Below are 21,626 nucleotides of genomic sequence, written 5' to 3' on the forward strand. Positions count from 1 at the left end.
GAGGAACCAAGGCTAGTAAACCTAAGTCTGCTTAATGCTTGTTTCTAAGAGTGTGTTTATGAATTCCATCTGTCTCATATCTTACATCAGAAATGGTTTGAGGAAGAAGATTTGGAGTAGTATTTCTGACCACCAGTCTAGGGAGAAGAAAACCTCGGGATCCCATGGCCTTGCCAATGTGTCAAGAAGGATTTAAACAAATATAGAACAACAAACAACAGGGTATGGAAGTTTTGCTACACATAACATTACTTCAGCATGTGATTTTGAGTGAACGGGACATTTGGGGGTCTTTCAGGCTATTTTTGGACTCTGAGTGATTTGTCAAAACAATATATTAGTAACACTTTACTAATGAATAACATTACGTAAGCGGCCTCGAAGCATGGTGGAGTCTCCTTTAGAGGTTTTAAAGCAGAGTTTGGATTGTGTGTTTCTGCAAAGCAGGGGATTGGACTAGATCAGGGGTCCCCAAACTATGGCCCACGGGCCTTATGCAGCCCACCAAGGGCATTTCTCCGGCCCGCGCAGCCTGGCCACACCCACCCGCCGTGGCTCGCCGTGGCCAGGGAGAAGCCTCCCAGGTGGGTCCTCTGCAGAACAGAGGGTGGGCGTGGCCAGGGAAGCCGGCGTTCCCTGGCCATGCCCATCCGGCGCTGCTCCGCCAATCACAGACACCCTCTGCTCCGGCCGCTCTGCAAAGGTTTGGCACATTTGGAATATCAGTGTCAAGTTTGCAGGTGAACTATAAATCCCAGCAAATACAACCCCCAAACGCCACCAGTGTTCACATTTGGACATATTGAGTATCAGTACCAAGTTTGGTCCAGATCTATCATTGGGTCCACAGTGATTTATGGAGGCAGGTGAACTACAACTCCAAAACCAAAGGACACTGCCCACCAAACCCTTCCAGTATTTTCTGTTGGTCATGGGAGAACTGTGTGCCAAGTTTGGTTCAATTCCATCGTTGATGGGGTTCAGAATGCTCTTTGATTGCAGGTGAACTATAAATCCCAGCAAATACAACCCCCAAATGCCACCAGTGTTCACATTTGGACATATTGAGTATCCGTGCCAAGTTTGGTCCAGATCTATCATTGAGTCCACAGTGATTTATGGAGGCAGGTGAACTACAACTCCAAAACCAAAGGACACTGCCCACCAAACCCTTCCAGTATTTTCTGTTGGTCATGGGAGAACTGTGTGCCAAGTTTGGTTCAATTCCATCATTGATGGGGTTCAGAATGCTCTTTGATTGCAGGTGAACTATAAATCCCAGCAAATACAACCCCCAAATGCCACCAGTGTTCACATTTGGACATATTGAGTATCCGTGCCAAGTTTGGTCCCGATCTATCATTGAGTCCACAGTGATTTATGGAGGCAGGTGAACTACAACTCCAAAACCAAAGGACACTGCCCACCAAACCCTTCCAGTATTTTCTGTTGGTCACGGTAGAACTGTGTGCCAAGTTTGGTTCAATTCCATCGTTGATGGGGTTCAGAATGCTCTTTGATTGCAGGTGAACTATAAATCCCAGCAAACACAACCCCCAAATGCCACCAGTGTTCACATTTGGACATATTGAGTATCAGTGCCAAGTTTGGTCCAGATCTATCATTGTTTGAGTCCACAATATCTGCTTTGAACTGCATTATCAGAGTCCACACTGCCATATAAGCCAGTTAAGTGTGGATTTTATACAGCTGTGTGGAAGGGGCCAAAGCAGCTTGCATTTCTGTTTATCCCAGATTATCTGACAGTGCAGACACATATAATCCAGTTTAAAGCAGAAAACCTGGGCCAGATCCTGGGATATAGGGCCTGTCTGGAAGGGCCCACAGTCTCTTCGTGGAGACAAAAAGTGGTGTATAAATAAACATAATAATACATTTATAAAACAAAAATCTGTTCCTGGTTTGAAAGTGTTATTTCCTGTTTAATTGTGTGGCCCTTACTTTGAAATTAGTTGTTCTCCTCCAGTTTTGATTGTTTTGAGGCATAACATTGTGCCATTGTAAAGCTGCCTTGAGTTCCCCTGTCGGAGTAGAGAAGGGCAGGGTACAAGTATGGCAAATAAATAAATAATTTTAACATTACTTGTTCTTCATTTTAAATATTGTGTTTGTTCCCATGTAAACTATAGTCCGGCCCTCCAATGGTGTGAGGGACAGTGAACTGGCCCCCTGCTCAAAAAGTTGGAGGACCCCTGGACTAGATGGTCCTCGTAGTCTCTTCCAACTTTATGGTTCTATGAGTTTTTACCACTCTCTGTGGGGGAAAAACACTAATACTAGTATGTTATCTTTTTCAGTCAAGTTACCAGTCAGTCTTTTTAAGCTACATTCTATTTGTTTTCAAGCAATCAAATTCAATGTTTATGAAAGAGGGGGGAAAGGTTCAAGTTACCAATACAAAAACCATTGTGTATCTAGGTAACTATCAGTGAAGAAGAACAAATTACCATATCCCTTTGCAATGCAGTCTTTCTACATGTAAGGTTACTATTTTGATCCAAGATTAAAATTCCAGGACCCCAGGATTCCAGACTGGTAGACTTTTGACCTTTCTAGTTTCAGGTCTATCTTTTAATTCTAGACTCTTAACAGGATACCCTTTAAAAGATTTTGATTTACTACTATCTAGGTAAATAGCTGTCCCATTCCCTTACACCGATGGGCTCTTTGTAGTTTTAGGATAGATAATGATGAAGAAGGGCCTAAGCACCACCTTGAAGTCACTAAATCGCATCTGATCAGGGAGCTAAGCAGTACAACCCAAGTTAGTACAAAGCAGTACTATAGGCTATATGTAGAAGAAGGTAATGCCAACCTTCCTAAAGAAACCCTGTGAAATTTGTGGTATTGCCAGAAATCAACAGGGAATTTGAAAGCCCATGCACACACAGTTAAAGAGGGAGTGAATGATGAACATTAAAACTAAATCAGTAGGGTTTTTTTTTCTCTATATTAGGGAAACTAATTGCGGTCTATAATCATGTTTTGTTACTGATCTTTAGTATAACCTGTTGTATTTTTTTTAATTTATAAGGAATCTTTATTGGCTTTTGATGCAAGGTTGCATATTTTTCTTTTATTCCAGAAAAGAAAAGACATATTTAATTAAAAATACTTTGGGACTCAGTTTTCTCAGTCACGTTTCTTGTACTATGTCAAGTTATTTGACAGATCTAGAGCTGTTGGAAGTTCATGTTGGAAAACTACACACTGTGCAGAAAGAAATTCTATTTAGAAAAAAGAGTTCTACTTTCTGTCTCTAGAATTAGAAACTATTCTCAGTTGCTACTAGAAGCTAATGTGTTGGTGTCAGAGCTCTGTACACTAGCAAACAGCAAAATACCTAGGCATGGGCATCAGATCAGTAGGTATCCATTTAGGTATATGTGTGGGATGCATTTTACTACAATTGCTTATGTCTTTTTGGAGGCTAGAACTTCTGAATATGGAAAGCCACAATGATTCACCCAGAAAATCACAAGTTCTAGGTGGAGAGAGTAGATGAGAAATTTCCCCTTACTTATCCTGTGCCTATGTTCCATCATATTCTCTGAATACATGGAGAAGAGAGGAAGCCAGGCCTGCTGGCCCAGCCACTGACATCTCTCAGTCCAACACGGAGATGAAAAATGTTTTACACATGTAAAAAGCTGTATGTGACTGAAAATCTATTTGATCATTCTCTCATTTTGCTCCTTCACTCTTCTGTACAGACGATTTGGCTATAACCTCTGCAGATTAAGAATCCATTTTGTACTGCAGAGTGCCATGCACATTGAAGCTGATATATAGATTATCATAATGAGAAGTGCTAGACAGGCTGTCACTTTTAGCAAGATCGGCTTTTCCATTGTGTTCACTGGAAGTTGCTTATACTCCCACTTCACTTACACTTTCTTGCCTCTCTTTTGAGTGCTATGGCTTTCTTTCCTTGTGTTGTTCACTTTTTCTGACTGCACGAATTGGCCCTGGACTGTGCTCAGATTGTTATTTCATGCTCTCAAATCAGGATAGTCTGACTTAGCACCTAACCAACTGCATAGGTGCAAGTACTCACACTGTCCTCCTTCCGCAGGGATTTGAAATCCTGGATGTTTCAACAAGCATTTGAGAATGACTAGTCCCTAGTTTATAAACGCCCAGTATAAAACAATGAGATCTAATGGTAAACTCACTATGACCGCTAGTTGCTTTCCTCGGCAATAAGTAACAGCTGTACTGATTCCTGTCAGTCTGAAATCTGTAGGAATCTCATATAATTAATTTGCTACTCAAATGCAAAACTGCCAGTCTTTTTTAGCTCTCGTATCCTCAATGATGTTATTACATGACACGCACGTAAGTCTTGTCTACACTGATTAAAAAAAATTCTACTCACCTTATAGCTGACTTGTTGACACACGATGTACAGCCCCTTTAGCGGTGAAAGTGCTTCTTTTTGGCTTTAATATGATATACCAAAATTCACTTCTTCCTCTGCAGTTTCCAGGAAAATTTGGTCTAGTGCTGTGTTTTGCTATATGCTTACAGGCTACATCGTGATGACTTCGGGAAGGAGAGTGGGGCAGGACAGGTTCCTGGGGTGGCAAGCATCAAAAAGTAAATAAAGAAAACAATTCTACTTTCTGGAGTGTATGTTTTGTACTGTTATAGATGCCTTTAATTTTTTCTGAGTACCATAATCCCTACTCTTCTGTAAACAAGTGGAGTATCACTTTCTCTCCCCCACCCATTTGCCTATGTGTGTTCCCATCTCACCTGCTGCTGCCACTGCCTCCCCCTTGCCAAGCAAATCTTCATATTTGCACTCTTGTTCTGGCTCCTTGTCCAGGTCTGATGGCAGCACACCACTCTTCTCTAGTTCCTTAGTGACAGGAAGGTCATGGTGGGCCTGAAGGCTAGCAGCTTTTATGTCCTATAGAACAGTTCTACAAGTCATCCAGTCGCCTGGGAGCTGGAGGAGCTGAAAGAAAGGAACATGCCATCAGAGTCTAACAAGGTGCTGGAACAGGAGGCCTTGCTTGGCAAGGAGGAGATGGTTACACCAGTTGCAGAAGTAGTGGTAGATGAGGCAGTGGGTGCTAAGCAAGAAGCAGGTCATCATTATAAACTGCTTGTTCCCAAATAAACTCTTGGTTTGAATTTGGAGGGTGGGCAGCAATGCAATTTCAGTGCAGTATATTACAGGTAGGTGTTAGCTCCCCTTTCATAAAATGACATAGTGAAATTAAATGATTGATTCATAATCATTTAATTGAATTAAATACAATTCCAAGCAAGTTACAGAGAAATGGCCCTTGCCAGTTTAGGAGGTCCCATTTCAGTACAGGGGACCAACAGCATTTTCTTCTTAGAACATGGTTCAGTACAGAATCTTGTGTTCATTCAGCTCTATTTGTCTATGAAATGGAGGCTAACATTCCTGGTTCCTATTAAGAATTGTTCATGTTTAATCAATATAAACCTTAAAATGCTCCACAATGCTTTTCTTGCTTCTTGAAGTAGTGCATTAAGCCTGGACATGCACAAGACTGCAACACAGCATGAATACAATTGTTCTCTGCAGATGTACTCTTGTTCCTTCTCCCACTGTTTTAAACAATTGCATTTAATTCTCAGTCTGGCTATATCTGACAGGGCTTCTTCAGCCATCTCGCCAGCTTCTTTCAGGTGATTCTTGCCAGGTGATGCACAGAAGGTTGAAAGAAGAGGTACTATGTAGTGGCCAGCTGAGATTGGGGTCAGAGATTACTGTTCAATTTTATGTAATTTGTCCTGACAGTCTGAAAGGGTCTGTTCATTTCACAACTGGGGGCAATTTGGAATAGGCAGTGGCAATAAAGAGAAGGCAAAAATGTGGCCAACACATGTCCAAATTTCTCTCCTACAGTGGAAAAATGAAGTAGAATCTTGCAGTACATTACATACAAACAAGTTTTACTCAACCTCAGCTTTCATCAACCCTATCTCATTTCATCTGCTGCAGGCACTGGCAGTGAATGTGGCAGCTTTTGTCCTTGTAACAGCCCTATGTGGTTGGAAATGGCTCAGCAGAGATTCTGATGCATCATAGGAACAACACGCAAGACAAATTACTGTAGAAGACACTGTAATAATTTCGGTTAGATATGTAATACTGGAAAAAGTACATACTGTAGATAAAAAGGGAAATGCAGGATGGCTGAGTTCAGACAAAACACTATGAATCAGTGAGATGGATTGTTAAGTTTGATTGGTTATGATCAAAATCCATTCATTTGTCTGTAATTCTTGGGCATCAGGAAGAAGAGAATATTATTTTTGTTCCCAAGCTTTCTTCAAAGTTCTTGTGTAATCTCTTTCCTGTAGAGTTTCATGTGCCATTATATAAAGTTCTTTCTGAAATCTGAGTCAAGATTCTTATCGGGTCTGTTGAGGACAGCTCAAGTATTATTACAGAACCCCATTTTACAGCCCAGTGCTGCGCAATTCTGTATTAGACTTTAAAGAAACATCATCCATTTCTGGTTTGGCTTGGTTAATGCTTTTTTAATACAAGTATGCCTCATTTAATAAAGGAGATGTGTTCCTAGGCATGACTTTTTTAACAGAAATTTGGTTCCATAGGCAGAAATAAAATGGAAAGAACCGAGATAGATTCTTGCAGCACAAAAAAAGGCAAAGCAGTTCAATATGTTTCCCCAAACCTTTTTATCCAAAATTTACAATATGCACATGCAAAGGGAATTATCTTCTCAGGTAAGTCATGCACCTGAACATTTTAGACCTTCTAGAAACCATTTGAAAACTAATTCCAAAATACATAAAGGGAGGATTTTTTTTTCTTTTGCTAACTCTCATTTTTCTTATGATTTCTATTTTGATGGCCAGACTTATAGACACATGCTTTTTTTTTTTTTAACATTCTGGAGATGGTGAGGCAGAGTGATCAACTTTTGCATCTTAATTATGCATTCTCGGTAAGAGATTTTGGAAGCAACTGTTCGTTTCCTGTAATGGGCAAATAAACATAGCTACAAAAGGATTGGCTGGAGTAGAACCTCGTTCTTTCCTCAGGTCGAGCTTTATTCTATTGTTTACTTCAAACATGCTGCAGGGACCCAAACCTGAAAGTCTGTGGTTCTTCATCCCATTTTCATCACTTTCTTTCCTATGTCAGTGTGGCTAAAAATCATTCAGTTAGACAGAAGTCAAGAAGGAAAAGAGCAGGCTGGGCATAAAAGGGAGTTTTTTAAAAAATTGTGATCCGAATAAGTTATAATTAGAAATCAGAAATATTTTATGGAAGGTACCATTTCTGCCAACATGGAATGTGCGACTGCTCTTTATTTGCATTTTAAAAGCAGTCTTTTGACTTTAATCTTTCAGGCAAGTAGAATTCAAAGCAGCACTGAATAGGCATAATTATTTGGCAGTTTTCATGCATGATGACTTTTGCCATTGTATCTGGGATTGGGGGTAGCAATAATCACAGAGGGAAGTATTTCAAAAACTCAGTAGTTCTGCTCACCCTTCATCTTGATCTCACTGTAGTAAATTTTGGCTCATGCAGATACGTGTGTGTGTCCATGCGTGAGCATTCATGTTCAACTGTGGAATCAGGAAATACAGAGACATATAGTGCATTTACATTCGGTTAAAATAGGAATGGGCAGTTTTGCTGAGTCTTAGGACCTCCTGAGCACACAAAGATTGCCAAAAATGCCAAAACAGACAAAAAGATTAAAATATAATTAATAAAAATAAAGGGGGGAAACACATTTTTAAAATACTGAATTGTGTGCACTGGACTTGCCGGTGATTTAAAAGACTTTCAGGAGAAGCAATTTGGCAAGGCAATTTTCCCCATTCCCTGAACCATAATTTCCCCTTCTTTGAATTGGGTTCTAGATAACAATATGTTAGTAATATTTAGCACAGTAGGAACCTGAATAATCAAGGAGGATACTAAGCAAAATATTTGATTTTTAAAAACTCACAGATTGAATGGATTTTTGGTAAAATCCTTCTTTAGTGGCCCAACCGGTATGAAATAAAATAGTTTACTTCAGATTACGTAGTTTATATAGTGGAAACTATTGTAAAACAGTTGTTATGATTCAATCAAATAACTAAATAAAAACTTGTATAATTAATCATACAGTTTTTCGCAACGGGATCCAGAGTGGCTTAAAAAGTTAAAATAAGATACAAATGAAAACTTGAAGGTAACAAAAGTTTCAAAACAATTAAATTTAAATAACAATTAAATGTAGCACATGTGCAATTTTAGACAGCTTTCCACATGACCTCCTAGTGGTCACATTTAAACAGCCAGCACATAAACAAAATATATTGCAAAGAGACAGCTTATAAACAAAATAAACTAAATGTAGTTTCTCTCAAAAAAACATAGATAAGATCCAAAGTTTGTTTTAGGAAAAGAAGTATTTCCTTCCCTTTCCTACATTTGTCATTTTCAATGTTCCTATTCACATTTCAATCTGGTATTAATTAACTCTTTTCTTCCCTTTCATCCCACCATCCTTCTAGTTAGGACAATTTTCTTTATTTTACTCTCTTTCTCTTTCCATCTCTTAAAACTGCCTCTGGCCCACATAGAGCTGCCTATGTCAAACCTAAGTACAGGAAATGCTAGGAAAGTGTGCAATCTAGTGACTGAAGATGGTAGGGCAAGTTACAAACAGATTTCACTTAATCAAAATGAATAACTATCAAGCCATTAAAAATTAGCACTGAGGCACACACTTCTAGGCTCCCCTTTATTTTAATCATCAGATCCCAGTATCTAGGCACACATACCAAATGCAAGGCCCAACATGTCATTTTATGTGGTATGCGAGGCTTTCAATTCTAGAGCAGTATAGTTACATTTATTGTGGTGGTGGTTGCTTATTCATTCAGTTGCTTCCAACTCTTTGTGACATCATGAACCAGCCTGCACCAAAGCTCCCCGTCAGCCATCACCACCCCCAACTCCTTCAAGGTCAAGGCTGATATGACCCTCAGTAAAAATGAGTTTGGCTCCCCCCCACCTTAGAGCTATAATGATGACAGATATATACATGGATTCACACTATTTTATTGCTCTAAACAGGCTGGTCCAACCTGTTGCCCATAGGCCACATATGTCCCAACATAAATTCGCAAACTTACTTAAAAACATTATGAGATTTTTTTGGTAACTTGATTCTGTGGTTCTCAAGTGCGAACATTGTAAATGACATTGGAATGAAAGAAACAGAGTATGTTACATCCACAAATATTGAAGTATTGTCCATAATTAGCATTATAATTGCAAACAGTTAGTTCAAAAGACCCACGAATGGGGTGACTCATAATTACGATTATTATGCAAGGACCTTTTTTGCTTATCTGTATATACAAAATTATACACTGACTTTTTTGGGGGGGGGGGGGGGTTCTGCTCATCACTTATTGTTATTGTTATTGTTAGTGTACTTTGTGCATGGCTCAAGAAATTCTTCTTTTTCCAGTGTGTCTAAGGGAAACTAGAAGGTTGGACACATCTGCTCTAGAAGACGTTTAGTTTTTGTGTCTCTGACTTACGCTGCTTTATAATCTTAGGCCCCTTCTACACTGCCATATAATTCAGATGATCAAAGCAGATAATTGTCTGTTCTGAACTAGAATATAAATCTACACTGTCATATAATCCATTATTATAATTATAATAATAATTATTATTATCAACAACAATTTTATTTTTGTACCCCGCCTCCATCTCCCCAAAGGGACTTGGGGCGGCTTACCTGTGGACAAGCCCAATCAACAATTAAAAATGTGACACATTAAAATGCATAGCAACAGTATAAAACAAAATAAAACAACAGCATTATAACAATATATAAAACAGGTGTCAAAACCAACAACAGTTTAAAGCAGATAATCTGGATTTTATATGGCAGTGTAGAAGGGGCCTAAGTTGCATGGTTTGTGAAGAGTGTGAAAAGTCTCCTTTCTTTCTCTTTCCTTCACCATGACACAAGGCACTTGATGTTTCTAAAGTTTCTGCTCGTGTTGCAGCATATTTTGGCTTCTTAGACGAGTACTCCTGCTGAGATACTTACTTCAGATTCCCACCCTCTGATTTTCCAGTTTCATTTGCAGTTGAAACTCAACATTCTGTATCTTCTTATCATGCTTATTCCCCAGACAAAATGGCTTAGTAATGGTTGACTTGCACTGGGAAATGCAAGAGCAAGAGAAATGATAATATTGCTCTGACTATGAATGTGGTACTAGTCCAGCAAGACAGTCTATTGTTGAATAAGTACAAAATGCTTAGCAGTGGGAAATCTCATAAACACAGAGTTCAAGGAACTGACTTGACAATTATAAAATATTTTGCCCAGAGAGTACTCAACTCCTTAGCACACCTGTCTTCATCCAATCAATATTGTATAGTTTATAGCTTGGACTTGGAAGGTGTGCTTCATTGTAGCAAATACTATTGGAAGAAGACACTGCTTTGCTTGGATAGCAGTAAATGAAATATTGCAGGGCTGTCAATATTCCTTAGTCAATGGTTGATAGTAAGGCTTCTTTTATTACTGTTGAGCCTTCTTAGCTGAGGAAATCTTTTGGACCAGTAGACTTGGAAATTAGGCCTTACCCATCTGTTACTGCAGGATAAATCAAATATGAAGGAGGTGTTGTCCTGCAATATGAATAGTAACAGTTTTTTGTACTGCTTTGTTATAGCATGTTTGGAGAAATTTCAGGAGCCATACAATGTGTTTCTGCATTTACACTTTCTTTTATTTGCATCCTCCTCTTCCCATTTCATTTTATAGAGTTGTAGTGGGGAACCCAGAGATTTCTACAGAAGTGTTCTCTCTAGGAATGTCTAGGTCCTCCTAGTGGAAGTTGACAATTGGGTTGCACTGGAGAACTAAATATTTCTGGAGAGATCTGTAAAAGTTAAGCACACAGTTGGGAAGAGCTGACTGAAATGGTCAATTAATAAATGAATAGCTGTTTATCATTCAACTACAGCATGCCAGCATAACAGAGTTAAGAGAGGAGTTTTACTGGGTTTGTATCTGCAGGGGGTAGGACTAAGGTTGCTTATACATAGCCGCTTAATCCAGATCAGAATTGGATTAAAGAGATCCAGTTCCACCCCAAGAGTCTCCACAGATGCCCCAAAGAAGCTCCCGCAGCATCCACAAAGTTCTCCTCATGCCAAGTTGATCGAACATAAATACTTTTCTTACCTTGTTGGGAGAAAAGAAGCAGAAGCAGACCATCAGATGAGAATCAACAAAGGGAATCATGGCAGGGGAAAAATAAAAAAAGGAAAGTGATTCTCACTCAGGGGTGGGGGTGGGGCGATTCACCTTTATGAGAGCACTATATCCAGTTCCTGCATCTGGATATTCCAACGGGAGCACTGTTTCCACGAGTGCTGTGCATGGGTAACATGGGTATTTTTTTGTTTTGTTTTGCATTTTCAGGGTAATTCCACAGATCCTTCCTAAGTGTTCCAATATTTGATTAGACTTTTCATTTGATCAAAAGAATTCATGTGCAACTTGGGAGCCAACAATAGTGCAGTGACTTTCTACAGCACATTAACACAAAAATGTTATAGGCAAAGAGCTGGGTCTAGTCATATCTGAATCTACTGTTACATAACCTTGCAGCCTGCACGCCCCCCCCCCCCCCCCCCAAATGAGGTAGAGAATAAATTTGTTGGCCAGGGTAAAATTTTGCTAATACACAGCAAGTCAGGATGACTTGGTGTCTGTTCCATAACAAAAAAGAGCCAAGGTTAAATATAGGATATTTGTGTTTTATTTTACCACAATTGGTTCCCTGACAGAATGTTGTTTATGAGCTGTACCAGAAGTCGTGGAGGAAATTTGTTGTGGAGCATGGACAGTGAGCTGTGTAAAAAAAAAGGAAAATGTTATTGTGCAGTTAAGATAAACTTAGACAAGAGCAATATCTGCAGCTGTTGCACAAAGGAGCTGAAGCTAGTTGAGCAATCACGCCTTCCAAAATTCAAAGCCAAGTTTCCAATATTTCTGAAAAGTTCATTTTTGATTAAAAGTATCTTTTTTCCTATATGTTCCACATTTCCAGAAATCTGTATTGTGACCATGCTTTTCATTCCTCTGCACATCAGTATAGAGTAGAGATATAAAAATTTTGGAAATGTGGAAGCTACAGGAAAACCTTATTTTAAAAAAATGGAAATATTTAGAAACTGAAAAAATGGAATATTACTTCTTTCAATATGGAAGTCACTTTGTTACTTTATTGTAACTTGTTTTGGCATTACATTGTTGTGTTTGATATGTAAAAATTCAGTTTTGTTTAATAATAATTACAAACCTAATGTATATGAGACATCTTCAGTATTGCCAGTTTCATTGTTAGCATGCCAACCCCCCACCCCCCCAAAAAAACAAAACCACCCTTATTCCATAAAAATAGATAAATCCATCAACAATAGTAAAACAAATTGTTTTGTCTCCTCAAGTCCTCCCTTGGACCAAGAAGATTTCCATAAAAAGAATAGAAAGAAGGAAACTTAGGCTAGCATTTGCAATGAAATGATGTGATATTCTGTTTAAACATAAATCAAAGTTCTCTTTCATAGTTTTTTATATAACTACCATATGTAGATATCTAAACACTTTGTATGAAACATCATTTCAGAATGGTAAATTCCATAATCAATTTGTTTTAACTGTTCTAGTAAAAGATGAGAAATTTTTGATTATATTTTAGGGATTTTTTCCCTGAAAGTTCCTCCCTCCCCTAGCCTCACCACAAAGGTTTCACATTAGAAGTGCAATCTCTTTACAAAGGTATTTTCTCTGTAGTACTGCCTTTCTCATTTCACAACCTGTGCCTTTCTGATGTGTTTACCATTGTCTCTGAGGGCCCTTCTACATTGTCATGTAGTTTAGTTCAAAGCAGATAATCTGGATTATATATGGCAAAAGGGGCTGAGATATTTGGAAGACATCCAGAAGTTTGGATAAATGTTCCAGAAGTACATGAAAGCAGGCCATTTATATATTATTTAAATATTATTAATAAATATTTATTGTTGGCATTGAATATTTGCCTTTTATGATGTTAGCCACTTCGAGTCCCCTATGGGGAGATTGGGGGGGGGGGGGATACAAATAAAGTTTACTACTACTACTACTACTACTATTAAATGATCAGAATTTGCTACCTTGCTATATCAGGCCAATGACCCATTCTTGTGAAGGTGTAGTTATTGAGGTTTGTTGTTATTTCTGGCATTTCTTTATTGACAGGCTTACTTTAAGTTCTTAGACCTTCTGGTCTCTGAGTGATTAACTGTAGCTTTTAATAAATGAGTTAGTGTTTATACTGCACTACCCAACACAGCCCACTTTTTAGACTCTATTTTCACTGACAGCTTCATTAATGTTATTGATACTAGGACTAGTTTGGACTCTTAGTACCACATTAATCAGAAGCAGTTACTGGTGGACTCCACTGTCACAGGAAAGGGGAGCAGGCAAGGGAGTGTGAAATAAATGGTGACTATATTGCAAAGCTATTTAAATTTGAGCATGGTTTATGTACTGACTGTTATTTTCTAGAAGAACCTGTTTGCTGCTAAAGCTAATAAAAGCTCAGTTTCATTTGTAGGTGGATATTGCAGTGGGCACCTAGAGTAGTAAAGAGAAATAAGGTTGGACCATTAGAGTTATGTCAGATTTAATGATCTCCAAAAAAGCATTTCCCGGCAGGTATTGCAGTGGAAGATCTTGAGAGTTGAGTAAGATATTGCAGTTGAATGAGGACAGTGAATCTGCAAGTGATGGGACAGCTCATATTTTTCTCAGCAAAAGGATGTGCTCTGACAAATGTTGCCTTGAATACCCAATGTCTGTATTTCACTTGTGATTAACATTCTGCTGCCTATATTTCAATGATTTGGCTTAATCAATTTATCTAATCTTTTGGGCCATCTGTAGCAATAAACCCTTAATTAGGAATGTATTTTTTATCTTTTTGAAGGAAACAACGAGAAAGCTTATCAGTTTTCTTTCCACTCCACTTTTGTAATTCAGGAGTTGTTTGGCATTGCATTATAAATGGTTATTTGGCCCAAGAAAACATTGGGCTTGAAACAGAATAGTAAATAACATGCAAATCAGCTCCCCATTGCAGCATTTTCTGCATAGGTAAGAGATTTTCCTATGTAGAAAATAACACTGCTGCACAGAAAATGCCATATTCTGTGAAAAATGACCATGTGCAAATTTAGCACAGAATCCAAAACTGCAAAGTTGCACCACATATAAACCTTTCATCACCACACATATTGCTACAGTTCCATTTTAACTGCCATGGCACCAACCTATGGAAGCCTAAAATTTGCAAGTTTTGAAAAATGTATTTGCAGCTTTGTGACAGTTCTCAACCAGAGAATTCCTTCAGTGCCTTAAAAAAAACAGTATTCCACAGGTGACATCCATGCCCATTAAAGCCGTATCTGTGTTCTAACTGCATAATGTGAAATGGCTTAGACTTTTCCATTCCATTCCATTCTCTTCCATCTTTCCATTTCCTCTCTCCTGTAGCTTTGTGGTATAGTAGTTTGAGCATTTCATAGAATCATAGAATCAAAGAGTTGGAAGAGACCTCATGGGCCATCCAGTCCAACCCCCTGCCAAGAAGCAGGAATATTACATTCAAATCACCCCTGACAGATGGCCATCCAGCCTCTGTTTAAATGCTTCCAAAGAAGGAGCCTCCACCACACTCCGGGGCAGAGAGTTCCACTGCTGAACGGCTCTCACAGTCAGGAAGTTCTTCCTCATGTTCAGATGGAATCTCCTCTCTTGTAGTTTGAAGCCATTGTTCTGCGTCCTAGTCTCTAGGGAAGCAGAAAACAAGCTTGCTCCCTCCTCCCTGTGGCTTCCTCTCACATATTTATACATGGCTATCATATCCCCTCTCAGCCTTCTCTTCTTCAGGCTAAACATGCCCAGCTCCTTAAGCCGCTCCTCATAGGGCTCATTCTCCAGACCTTTTATCATTTGGACTATGACTCTCAGCGTTTAAATCCCTGCTTGGCCATGGAAACCAATTGGGCCATGTCACACTCTCTCAGCTTGAGAAGAAGGCAAAAGCCTGACTCTTCCTGAAGAAATCCTGTGTAGTCATCTTAGGGTCACCATAACTCAGAAATGACTTCAACGCACACAACAATAACAAACAGTCAAAATAATTTAAAGTCATCATATTCTGTTTAATCATGGAAGTTAAGCAGGGCCAGCAGTGGTTAGTACTTGAATGGGAGACTGCCAATGAATAGGCACTTTAGGCCATAAAGAGGGAACTGCAAAGCCACCTCTGAATGTTCCTTGAACATTCATGAACATAGGTCACATTTATCAAGACCACACTATACCTTGTAGCTTTGAATTGTCTGAATGTGAACCTTTTTATAGTATGGTTCTGAAATGATCTTGTCCTTCTCTCCAGTTTGTTCATCAAGGGAGTTCACTATAGAGCATCTTTTTGCATTGTGATTTGCATGATGCAAAGTCATGTTTTGGTTGGTAGACATTGAACTTGCCTTTGTTTTGAGTATTTTTTCCTATTTAGTATTCAGTGCATGGAAGGGAACACGCTATCCGAGAATGAGCCTTCAGACTTGTACAATGACTCAGATATTTAAATTTAGTTTCCCCAAGGCATGAACACAGCAATACATTGCAATTTCTTTCTCAGTAGTGGTGTAGAAATTGAAAGATTTTAGTCTTCCCCCTCCAAAATTTATCATGAACATAACATAAAATTAAATATTTTGTATAGTGTTACTTCAATGTTTTGTGCTGATCAGGATTACAATTTAAAACTAATAGCTGGAGATACAGAAATCATAACTTTTCATGAAAAATTATTTCTGTATAAATTCAGTTTTCATGGTAAAAGGTGGGGCTTTTGCAGAAGGGCATTTTTGTTAAAGGAAACAGTTTTTTCCTGTTGGATAAGAGTGGATAAGAAACTTCTTTTAAAAACATTTTTGGTCTATAAAGCTTGTTCTGTTCAATGGATTTTGTATTGGTCAATAGCTGCTTTTCTATTACTGCTTTTCTATTACTTTACACTGGAGAGTCATGTAAGAAATAACTTAGAAGAATGTGAGAAATAACAGGATGTCAAATTTCTTTTTTAAAGAATCCACACTCTCTCCAGATTCAAGCCTACGATCTGTTGGCCTTCAGTCCTGCCGCACAAGGCTTTAACCCATTGCACCATCTGGGGTTTGTTAATGTACTAAGTAACTAACAAGAATAAAGTTTAAAATACTTTTTCTAGAATAAAAGAAAACACTACTACATTCAAAGTGTCAGAAAGCATTAGCTATAACTACATACAATCTACATTATCTAAGGGCTTCTCTATCTCTGTCTCTGTCTGATCGTTATAGTCTCTCAATATTCTATACCCATTAAATGAAAAAGAACCATTGATACATCTTTTCCCCCACATAATAACACTCTTCTAGTATTAAAAAAAAAACAGTGATGGAGGTCTGGCCCCATCTTTGCTACAGGAACACAATAAATGGGCCCTAGTCTTTCTTAAAATTAGAGATCTCTTCTTCATTAAAATAGTAGCTTCATCCATTTCTCCAAATTTACTTATTTTCATAAGCGAAGCATCTTTCCATCTTTGAGCATAGCTAGGTCTTGCTGCCATTGTCATGTATAGCAGTAACCTTTTCTATCAAGTTCATCAGTAAACATCCCAGGAAGATAGAGTTCAGGTTTCATTTCAAATTGAAATTTAACAGTTTCTTTTAAAATCATATGTATTTGTGCCCAGTATTTCTGGGCCCTTTTACACAATTGTCACATATAGTAAAAAATGCACACTGTTTCTCCACATCTCCAACAATCACTACAACTATTTTTTATACATCTTTAAGATCCTTTCTGGTGTCAGATACCATCTGTACATCAGCTTATCAAAAATTTCTTTCAAGTCATTACTCAGTGTACATTTCAAACTCTTTGTGCAGATCCTTTCCCATTGTTTCATTTCTATTTGTTTTGGTAAATGATGTCAGATTTCAAGGAAGTAGTTTTATAGAACAGAAAAAATAGTTACATTTTTCTCATCCAAAAAAAAAACTCCTATGCACCTCCATTTGGGAATTAGAAAACTAATGTTGGCCTTCTGGGTTTCTTTCAAATCAATACAATAAAATACCCTTCGACTTTACTTTTGATTTTTTTTCTTTTTTACAGGACTTTTTTAAATTAAAAAGAGAATGAAATGTCATTTAAGAACCATAATGTACTGATAACATAATTATGTTTAGTATGAAAGATGTTATATTGGTAATCTGCGAGTGATTTTTGGGAATATAACAGAAAAATGAAAATGAACTAGGAGAATCACCATTAAATTTAAAAAATATTATTTTTACATTTATTTCTCCCCGTGGGGACTCAAGGTGGCCACCCCCCACAAAATCCCATCTGCAACCTCTCAGCAGTGTGCCACTCACCTTCCCCGAAATGCCTCCAGGCAAAGAAATGTGTTTACCTGTCTGCAAAAGATAAGCAAGGAGAAGGCCATCCTGGTTTTTCTTGAGAGAGAGTTCCAAAGTCTGGGAGTAACCTTAGAGCGAGTGGTAGGACAGAGAGAAGGCCCTCTCCAGATGGTCATAAACTGGAACAAGTTCAATAGGGAGCTGTGGTCGTTCAAATATCCTGGACCTAAGTTATATTTGTCAAATAGCTTGTGACACACTGGACTAAACTACACTAAACATACAGAAGAATAACCTTACACATGTCTGTATATTATAACTTGTATATTATAACAACCTAGATAAAGATGAAGGCAAATTTTGTGTACTTCCTTTGTTAGGAGTAAGTTTGTAAGTTCTTTTCTGAACCTTGGAGATGCTAAATGAAGATTTTACCTGAACATTTATCTGAGTTTGGAATTTCTGAAGATTATTAAGATGTGAGAAGCATGTTCATCCTGCATAAAGTTAGCCCCACCCAGAGTTTAAAAAAATACTTTAAAAAGTAACCTGTTCCAGTTATAGTTTTGAAATCTCGAGGTAGTTTATTTTTCTTATATAGTCAGCCCCCCCCCCCCACCACCACCACCACCACATTTTGCAGATTTGATACGTATATTCTCTCTAGGAATTTTAGATCTTCTACTACGATTCCTAGAGAGGTCTTTCCCCTGAGTTAAAAAAAAATAGTCCTTTTTTGTTCTTGGTTTTTTCCATTAGCACTAGGGTCCTGTTCCCCTAACCCCAGTGAATGTGGAAGGCTGGCAGTAGTTTAAATATTATTTTTAAAAAACACTAATTGCGTCTGGAAAAGTAAATAATAGCATAAATATACTATAGGTCACTAGCAAATCATGTAAAATTTAGCCTGACTATCTTACTGTCGCCTCAAAACTGACAATGGAGCATGGTGCAGCAGCATGAAGGACAATGTAAGAGATGAATTGAATGTATTTTAATGTATTTCAATGTATGTCCTGTTCCATATGAGTTTTTTTTTAGTTTGTGGACTGTAATGCACTTTGACCATCTTATGCATAGTTTCAATGTTTATGGTTTCACTTACCCATGCTCCAAATATATTCCCACTCCATGGGAGTGTTTGTGAGCTTTTCTGGCTTCTCCAATTTGATTCTATGCCCAAGTATATTCAAAATTATAGAATTCACTATTATCCATGGGTTCAGGTATCCATGGGGTTTTTGGAACATACCCCCTTGCAGATATGAGGGCTGCACTGTAATTTCTCAATTGATAATAACACCAGCAACTTCAGTAACAGCAACAACACTGTTAATGGAAACATATAACCAGTAAGCATTGTGAAACTATATAAGCAATGCATGGAGGGATGCATCTTTACTCCATAGCAACAGAATTACACAGTTTCAAAGAGCATAGCTTAAGCGACCATACAATACTGAGCAAGACATGATTGTCTATATTGTTGTAGTCTGTTTTATTTTACAATTTATTTAAGAAGTGGACACAATTTTTCCATATTATTCAGGTGGTAAGTTACTTGGTGGCCTTCACAACCCTTTCAAAATTGGATGGGTTTCCAAGGTCAGACTATAGTTGCAGTTTTATCAGTATCATTCACAGCGTTTTGATAATGTTTGCTGCTGTGGATAAGCTCCTTAACTATTCTTCTTATGCATAAGAATCTCACAGACAGTTCCTATGGCTGTACTTTTCTTGGCAATAACAATTGAACACCCTCTTCAGCATTTGTCTTTGTATTCACATAGGCCTTCAGCAACTAACTGGGTCTACTTGGAGATGCTCAACTTTTTTTTCATTAATGTGATGTTTTACAGTAGTGTGTTAAGAGATGTATTCAACCAATATATAAATGTATTTCTCTGTCAATTCACACATATGGATTGGAGTTTACTACACCTGGGCAGGCTCTAACGGAATCTTCCCAAGCTGTGATTTTTTAAAATTTGGCAATAACCCTGCCCACTCTTCTCCAAGGCATAAAAGGGGCCCTTGCTCTGCATTCCCCACTTCCTTTTTTTTCTTCTGCTGCCACAGCTCTTCTTGGAACTTTGCTCACAAAGGATGTGTATGACCCACTTCAAACGCTGCACCCGGTGCATGTCAAAGATACTGAATTCTGATGGCCACACCAAATACCTCCTTAGCCATGGAAAGAGCCATGTGATGGGCTCGTGCAACCATTGCCAAAAATTCATGGCCAAAGCAAGGAAGAATAAAGCAACCAGGCTGAAAGCCCTGCTTTATCAACAGGCCTTGGCCCCTTCAACCTCCACTGTAACCCCGGCTTCAGCACCTTCGGTGGCCCCTTCAGGGTCCTCCGCCACTTCAAATATGTCTCACATGTCAAAGCCATTAAGACAGGCAAGTCTCAGCACAGGCCCACCCCACCGCCCGACACCAGCCAGGTCTCCCTCGACATCGAGCTTGATGGCTTCAGTCCAATCAACTCGATCGATCACACTGCCCTCTACCTCTTCAATGAGGATCACTTTTAAAGGGGTTCCAAATGGTAATGGTCCATCCTACCCCTGCTTGAGAAGGGAGATTATCTCTCCTTTCGTATCTGCATATTATTACTCCGCCCCTTCATCTATGTAAACTTATTTTCTCTCAGTCAGCTCTACACTAATGTGCCTTCTGCTCTGTCAGAATGAATTTGTAATGTCTTATTTGCACTTTTGTTTATGTATTAATTTTGTATCAAAAGCATTGCATAAAATGTTTTTAAAAACATTTGCACTTTCATTCTCTTGCCTTATTCAAGTGATAGTTGTGATGTCACTTACACCTCATTTTATGTACGACTGTTTATTGATATGTACAATAATTGCCTCCTTGGTTCATGTAATCGGTGTCACTTTGACATGTGTTCCATAACTGTAGCTTTCTAATCTCCATATATATACATTCACAGAGACAATGAAGGAGGACAGGATGCTTAGCTGTAACCATGTTTCTTTCAGTGGTCCTGCAAACTGCCTTCTTTCTAGCTGCTACTGCAGCTCAAGAACTGGGGAGTGCGGAGCCAGAACCCCCTTTATGCCCTGGGGAAGAGTGGGCGGGGTTACCACCAAAATTTAAAAAATCACATCATGGGAAGATTCTGTTAGAGCCTGCACAGGTACAGTAAACTCCAATCCATATGTGTGAATGAATTCACAGAGGACCACTCAAAGAAACACGGTTATAGGTAACCTGCCCATTTTCAATTTATTGTGTTTACTTGGCATGTTTTATACCCCCAAACTATCTCAATTTGGCAGAGACAATTCTATTTAATCATCTGTTACCCCATTATTTCAGCTGGTTTGAAAATGTCCCAGTTCTACCATTTCTTCCCACTTCCCCCCTTTATATTTTAATTCACTCAGCAGGATGGAGAGAGTCTTGTCCGCCATAGGCAAAAGCAGATTTTGCCTATGGAGGAAGACCTAGCTTGTGAGGTCTTCCTCACTAATATAACTTCTAATGTCTTGACTATACACTAATATTGCTTCACCACATGTCCCAGATTTCATTTGTGAAATGTTGGAGAGTATGACATTTTAATATGTTACGAACCACCTTGTTTACCTACCTGGAAAGAAAGGTGTGAAATAAATAAATAGACCAAATAAACCAAAAAAGAAAAATATGCCAGTTACTGGCATGTCTTCATTCTACTGGCATGTCTTCATATTTAGCAGGAGGCTCGTAGGCTAGTAGGAGAAAAAAATTACACAGACCATTTTGCTTCATTACAAAACTGTTTATAAATACCACTGATGTACAAATACTTCCTAGCTCTTCAACTAATGTTCCCTTGATTTATAGCCTCACATTAAATGGAGCAGGTGACAGTGTCTAATCTTAAGTGATTCTGAGAACAATGAATCTACTTAGCATAATATGAGTGTGAGAAACTAATGAGCTTCCATTAGCAAACAGTGCCTTTTGGTTTTCAAAAGAAGGATAAATATTTTGTCGTGTCTATTAAAATTATTCAGCAGTTATTCATGCTTTGCAGGCAATGGACAGAAGGCTTAGC

At 38.4% G+C, this 21,626-nt stretch overlaps 1 protein-coding gene across 11 annotated transcripts in view; it reads left to right on the forward strand.

The window, feature by feature from the left end:
• The window catches only part of CADPS2 (calcium dependent secretion activator 2), a 326,390-nt gene that overhangs the window by 40,660 nt on the left and 264,104 nt on the right, over positions 1 to 21,626 (forward strand). The gene's annotated exons all lie outside the window — the stretch shown is intronic.

Source organism: Anolis sagrei, chromosome 5 (assembly GCF_037176765.1).
Source record: "Anolis sagrei isolate rAnoSag1 chromosome 5, rAnoSag1.mat, whole genome shotgun sequence".
Taxonomy (NCBI): Eukaryota; Metazoa; Chordata; class Lepidosauria; order Squamata; family Dactyloidae; genus Anolis; species Anolis sagrei.